At 35.9% G+C, this 7,679-nt stretch overlaps 1 long non-coding RNA gene across 1 annotated transcript in view; it reads left to right on the forward strand.

Annotated features, from left to right (window-relative positions):
• Nucleotides 1–7,433, forward strand: part of LOC125619799 — a 17,009-nt gene extending 9,576 nt beyond the window's left edge. The window contains exon 2 of the long non-coding RNA XR_007351392.1: nucleotides 6,514–7,433. This is a non-coding gene — a long non-coding RNA (uncharacterized LOC125619799). The remainder of the gene's footprint in view (nucleotides 1–6,513) is intronic.
• Nucleotides 7,434–7,679: the final 246 nt, after the last annotated feature.

The raw sequence follows: 7,679 nt of genomic DNA on the forward strand, positions 1-7,679 counted from the left end.
TTTTTTTTTTTTTTTTTTTTTTTGAGAGAGAGAGAGAATTTTTTTAATATTTATTTTTTGGTTTTCGGTGGACACAACATCTATGTTTGTATGTGGTGCAGAGGATCGAACCTGGGCCGCACGCATGCGAGCGTGCTACCACTTGAGCCACATCCCCAGCCCTAAAAATATTTATTCTTAAGTTTAGGTGGATAAAATATTTTTTATTTTACATTTATGTGGTGCTGAGGATCGAACCCACAGTGCCTCATGCATGCTAGGCGAGCGCTCTACCACTGAGCCACAACCCCAGCCCCAGTCTTGCTTTTGATGTAAAGTAGCATAAAGAGATTGTCATTCACATTGTTAATCAGTGATGTTTAGGTCTGAGTGTGGGGGTCTAAGCCAAAGAATGTTAGTGCAATAGAGATTTCTGGGTTTGAGGCTGCAGCTCAGTGTCAGCACTTGCCTAGCATGTATGAGGCACTGGGTTCGATCCTTAGCACCACATAAAAAAACAATGAAACACATAAAGGTATGCTGTCCATCTACAACTACCAAAAAAACAAACAAAACAAAACAACAACAAAAAATTACTCCCATTTCACTAAACACTTATTTTAAAAAATGTAATGACTATTATGTGCTAGGCACACTCCTAGGTACTGAAGATACATAGATGAAAAACCCAGATAACATCTATAAGAAATTCTTATAAGTAGGAAGACCAGTAAGCATCTGACAACACAATGGATTATTTTTAAGGACATAAATGTGTGTATAGAGCTATATTATTGTATCTAACTTAGCTGCGGTTGATCAGGGAAAGTTTCTTGAAGAAGAGAGTTTATTAAAATGAGTGGGAAAAAAAACAAGCTGAGGCAAAATTGGGGGAAAAAAAGAAAAGAAAAAGCAAGAAAGACTTCTAGGTAGAGGGAACAACATGCAAAGTCTCAGAGATGACCTGAAAAGTTTGGGAAACCACAAGTACGTGCGCGCGCATGTATGTGTGTGTAGGGGGCGGGGTGAGAGAGAGAAATAAGAGGACAGGAGAGGACTAGGGTTGTGGCCTAGTGATAGAGCATTTGCCTACCATGTGTGAGGCACTGGGTTCGATTCTCAGCATCGCATATGAATAAATGAATAAAATAAAGATCCATCAACAGCTAAAAAATATTTTAAAAAGAGGACATGAGAAAAGATGAGAAGAACAAAGACAGTTAAAAGATACAACTATATACTTTTATTCTGAAATGGAAAGGATGGGGAAATTGAATTTATAAAAATGACTTGATCAGATTTTTATTCACAAAAAATTATAATAGCAATAAGGGTGTATCAAAATTGTAAGTAAGGGTAGAGATTAGAGGTAAGGAGAACAGTTAAGGTGCTAATGAAGTAATCCAGATGAGATATGATTGTGAGAAAGAGCTAAGATACTTGCCCTACAAAACAACAGCAAATGTAGCAGAAGGCAAGAAATAATTAAAATCAGAGCGGAAATCAACGAAATTGAAACAAAAGAAACTATTGAAAAAATTAACAAAACTAAAAGTTGGTTCTTTGAAAAAATAAATAAGATCGACAGACCCTTAGCCATGCTAACGAAGAGAAGAAGAGAGAGAACTCAAATCACTAACATACGGGATGAAAAAGGCAATATCACAACAGACACTACAGAAATACAGAAGACAATTAGAAATTATTTTGAAAACCTATATTCCAATAAAATAGAAGATAGTGAAGACATCGATAAATTCCTTAAGTCATATGATTTGCCCAGACTGAGTCAGGAGGATACTCACAACTTAAACAGACCAATAACAATAGATGAAATAGAAGAAGCAATCAAAAGACTTCCAACCAAGAAAAGCCCAGGACCGGATGGGTATACAGCGGAGTTTTACAAAACCTTTAAGGAAGAATTAATACCAATACTTTTCAAGTTATTTCAGGAAATAGAAAAAGAAGGAGCTCTGCCAAATTCATTCTATGAGGCCAACATCACCCTGATTCCGAAACCAGACAAAGACACCTCAAAGAAAGAAAACTACAGACCAATATCTCTGATGAACCTAGATGCAAAAATCCTCAATAAAATTCTGGCGAATCGGATACAAAGGCACATCAAAAAAATTGTGCACCATGATCAAGTAGGATTCATCCCTGGGATGCAAGGATGGTTCAATATACGGAAATCAATAAATGTTATTCACCACATCAATAGACTTAAAAATAAGAACCATATGATCATCTCAATAGACGCAGAAAAAGCATTCGACAAAGTACAGCATCCCTTTATGTTCAAAACATTAGAAAAACTAGGGATAACAGGAACTTACCTCGACATTGTAAAAGCTATCTATGCTAAGCCTCAGGCTAGCATCATTCTCAATGGAGAAAAATTGAAGGCATTCCCCCTAAAATCTGGAACAAGACAGGGATGCCCTCTATCACCACTTCTATTCAATATAGTTCTCGAAACACTGGCCAGAGCAATTAGACAGACGAAAGAAATTAAAGGCATAAAAATAGGAAAGGAAGAACTTAAATTATCACTATTTGCAGATGACATGATTCTATACCTAGAAGACCCAAAAGGGTCTACAAAAAAACTACTAGAACTAATAAATGAATTCAGCAAAGTGGCAGGATATAAAATCAACACGCATAAATCAAAGGCATTTCTGTATATCAGCGACAAAACTTCTGAAACGGAAATGAGGAAAAACACTCCATTCACAATATCCTCAAAAAAAATAAAATACTTGGGAATCAACCTAACAAAAGAGGTGAAAGATTTATATAATGAAAACTACAAAACCCTAAAAAGAGAAGTAGAAGAAGATCTTAGAAGATGGAAAAATATACCCTGTTCATGGATAGGCAGAACTAACATCATCAAAATGGCGATATTACCAAAAGTTCTCTATAGGTTTAATGCAATGCCAATCAAAATCCCAACGGCATTTCTTGTAGAAATGGATAAAGCAATCATGAAATTCATATGGAAAAATAAAAGACCCAGAATAGCAAAAGCAATTCTAAGCAGGAAGTGCGAATCAGGCGGTATAGCGATACCAGACTTAAAACTATATTACAGAGCAATAGTAACAAAAACAGCATGGTACTGGTACCAAAACAGGAGGGTGGACCAATGGTACAGAATAGAGGACACAGAGACTAATCCACAAAGCTACAACTATCTTATATTTGATAAAGGAGCTAAAAGCATGCAATGGAGGGAGGATAGCATCTTCAACAAATGGTGCTGGGAAAACTGGAAATCCATATGCAACAAAATGAAACTGAATCCCCTCCTCTCGCCATGCACAAAAGTTAACTCAAAGTGGATCAAGGAGCTAGATATCAAATCAGAGACTCTGCGTCTGATAGAAGAAAAAGTTGGCTCCGATCTACATATTGTAGGGTCGGGCTCCAAATTCCTTAATAGGACACCCATAGCACAAAAGTTGATAACAAAAATCAACAAATGGGACTTACTTAAACTGAAAAGTTTTCTCTCAGCAAGAGAAACAATAAAAGAGGTAAATAGGGAGCCTACATCATGGGAACAAATTTTTACTCCTCACACTTCAGATAGAGCCCTAATATCCAGAGTATACAAAGAACTCAAAAAATTAAACAATAAGAAAACAAATAACCCAATCAACAAATGGGCCAAAGACCTGAACAGACACTTCTCAGAGGAGGACATACAATCAATCAACAAGTACATGAAAAAATGCTCACCATCTCTAGCAGTCAGAGAAATGCAAATCAAAACCACCCTAAGATACCATCTCACTCCAGTAAGATTGGCAGCCATTATGAAGTCAAACAACAACAAGTGCTGGAGAGGATGTGGGGAAAAGGGTACTCTTGTACATTGCTGGTGGGACTGCAAACTGGTGCGGCCAATCTGGAAAGCAGTATGGAGATTCCTGGGAAAGCTGGGAATGGAACCACCATTTGACCCAGCTATTGCCCTTCTTGGACTTTTCCCTGAAGACCTTAAAAGAGCGTACTACAGGGATACTGCTACATCGATGTTCATAGCAGCACAATTCACAATTGCTAGACTGTGGAACCAACCCAGATGCCCTTCAATAGATGAATGGATAAAAAAAATGTGGCATTTATACACCATGGAGTATTACGCAGCACTAAAAAATGACAAAATCATAGAATTTGCAGGGAAATGGATGGCACTAGAGCAGATTATGCTTAGTGAAGCTAGCCAATCCCTAAAAAACAAATACCAAATGTCTTCTTTGATATAATGAGAGCAACTAAGAACAGAGCAGGGAGGAAGAGCAGGAAGAAAAGATTAACATTAAACAGATACATGAGGTGGGATGGAAAGGGAGAGAAAAGGGAAATTGCATGGTAATGGAGGGAGACCCTCATTGTTATACAAAATTACATATAAGAGGTTGTGAGGGGAATGGGAAAATAAACAAGGAGAGATATGAATTACAGTGGATGGGGTAGAGAGAGAAGATGGGAGGGGAGGGAGGGGGGACGGTAGAGGATAGGAAAGGTAGCAGAATACAACAGTTACTAATAGGGCATTATGTAAAAATGTGGATGTGTAACCGATGTGATTCCGCAATCTGTATTTGGGGTAAAATTGGGAGTTCATAACCAACTTGAATCTAATGTATGAAATATGATATGCCAAGAGCTTTATAATGTTTTGAACAACCAATAAAAAAAAATTTTAAAAAAACAAACAAACAAAAAAATAGAGACGATTATCCAAATTAAAAAAAAAAAAAAAAAGATACTTGCCCTAAGAAAAATTAGTTACTGGATAGAACTTGCCTAAAAGCATTTTTTTTTTCAGAATTTCCTCTCCACACATATAACAAAATCATATATATAACATAATAAAGTATAGCATCCTAATATAAATAACTTAAAACATAAATCTGTGAATTCCCTGTGCACTTAGCTCTTAAAGAACTGTGAAACTAAAGTTTACCTATTACATATTAGACATAGAACAATGTAAGCTAATAAAATATCTAGGTACTATATGATTTTAATTTTTTGCAAATTAAATTGCTTCTTGAAATAAATACAGGCAAACTACCTAAATTTAAGTTATTTTAAATTTGTCACATCTATACTAATTGCTATGTTCCATATGACAATTGTCCCACCACTTTTCTTAGCCAGAACAATTAGGACACCTTTTTCATTCTTTGATGTCATTTGGCTTTCACATGGCAGAAATTCTACCCAGAATATTTTTTATCTGTTCTCATTTTCCCAAGACAAAGTACTATTATGTGCTGCCAACAAGATCATAAACCTAAATACTGCATAGAATCTGAAATCACAGAGTATCTAGTTATAACTTTATAGGAATTACTATAGATTACTGATATAAATCACAAAACAAAAAAGTAGAGTATCTAGTTTTGGAAATACTGATGAAGATAGAGGTTACTAAAATTCTTTTGTCATATACCTGAAGTGAAATTTGTTAAGACCTTTTGACTCTTTGAGTACTCAAGTCAAGAAATACTAAGCAGGTAAGACAGATAAAGCAGTAAATCTGATTCTAGAGTTGAAAGTGAAAGAAGAAAGCCTTTAAGTGCATTTTTTTGGTACTGGGTGATTGAACCCAGGGGTGCTTAACCCCTGAGCCACATCCCCGGTTTTTATTTTTTATTTTGAGACAAGGGGTCTCATTAAGTTACTTAGGGCCTTGCTAAGTTGCTCAGGCAGGTCTCCAAGTTGTGATCCTCATGTCTCAGCCTCCAGAGTTGCTGGGATTCCAGGTGTGTACCTCCCTGCCTGGTCCTTTAAATGCATTTCAATAATATTTGTATATTAGAGTATACTTATTAAAAACTTCACTATAAAACAGTATGCTGTGTTATATAAGCAACAGCTTCATAACATGTTTACCAACTCTCTCTTTTTTTTGTTGTTGTTGTTGTTTGGTAGTGGGGATTGAACCTAGGGGTGCTTTACCACTGAGTACATCCCCAGTTTATTTTTATTTTTATTTTGAGACAGAGTCATACTAAGTTGCTGAGTCTGGATGCAAATTTATATTCCTTGCTTCTGCCTCCCCAATATCTGGGATTACAGGCATGTACCACTATGCCCAATTTACCACATCTCTTGATCAAATCAAGAGGCAGCATTGATTGATTGGCTTCTACCATATAGGTTTGTGTAAGTTCACTTTATGATGTCCACACAGAGGAAATTACTTAATGGCCTATTTCTCAGATTATGTCCCCATTGTTAAGCCATGCAAAATTGTGTATTTTAAAGAAAAATTCGAATGTGGAAGCCAAAAGTCTAAAATAGGTCATACCAGACTAAAATCTGGCAGGGCTGCATTCCTTTCTGGAGATCTTAGGGCAGAATTATGTTCTTACCCTTCCCAGCTTCTAGATGCTATCTCATTCTTTGTCTTGTGAACACTGTCTTTATAGCCAACAATGATTGATTGAGTCTTCCTTACGTCTCATCATTCTGACACACTCTTTGCCTCCTCTTTCTTTTAAGGTCCTTTGTTGATTACATTGGATCCACCTGGATAAACCGGGATACTCGCCTCAACTCAAGCTTCTTTGATGTGTGTGTATGTGTATTTTCCCATTATATACAGGATTCCTTTGTCAGTATTTATTTACAGGAAATACAGATTAAAGGCCAACAGCAGCCATAAAAGAGTTTTAAAATTAATAAAGTCATAACAAGGCAATATGAAAGTGGAGAAGTATGAAAAATGCATGAAGTACTTTACTGTGACATAGCATAATGGTTGACTATATAAATCTGAGTCCTTAATTTATTTCTTCTATCATTAGTTAGCAGAAACAGCTCAATTTGTATTGGCTAGTCCCCATATCACTTCCAAAACTCAGAGAATAGATAGTGGTGAGCTAGGACTGGCTTATAAGTACCAATTTTAAAAATTTAGGAATTTTGCAGGCAGAATGTTAAAAACAGCTATTATTAAATATTAAATATAAGCAGAAATTTATATTAAAATCTAATAAGACTCAATAATGAATACTCAAACTCACTTTCATCATTGTACTAACATTTGAATATCTACTAGCATGCTTTGGTGGTCATATCTAAGGAATTCTCATGGTAGAAGTATTATATAATAGTTTGATGGTGTGTACCTCTTTCTCAACTCTGCATCTAGTGATGTCCTGTGGTAGCCCACAGTAGATATACTTATTTGAGGGAAATCTTCAGATACTACTGATAAGAGATTCACCATTCCTGCCTCCAAAATTGATTATTAAACAGTTGCCAGCAGACAGTGATGACAGGGCCCTTCAGACTGCATTACTTACTATCCATAGGGAATAGCTGAAGCTTCAGTCATGGAGGATTCACCTCTGTGAAACACTTAACTCCTCAATAAGAGAGAAATATTTTTGCCACAGAATAAAGCTTACAATACCTATTTTCCCATTGCTCAATTTTTTTCATTTACTTCCAGGTTCTCTAAGGTTCAAGAGGGGGTGCTAATACATGTCTGTGGTTTCAAGTACAAGCATAAAATATTTTGTTTGAAATAGAAGTAGAAAGGATGTTAAGTACATAAAATTTTACTTGGCGAAAAAAAAATTAGAAAAAGCAAATATTTCCATGTAATGTTTTATTTATGTAAAGGAAACTAGAATAAATGAAAGGGAGCAAAAAGATGCAGA

Source organism: Marmota marmota, unplaced genomic scaffold (genome assembly GCF_001458135.2).
Source record: "Marmota marmota marmota unplaced genomic scaffold, marMar, whole genome shotgun sequence".
Lineage (NCBI taxonomy): Eukaryota > Metazoa > Chordata > Mammalia > Rodentia > Sciuridae > Marmota > Marmota marmota.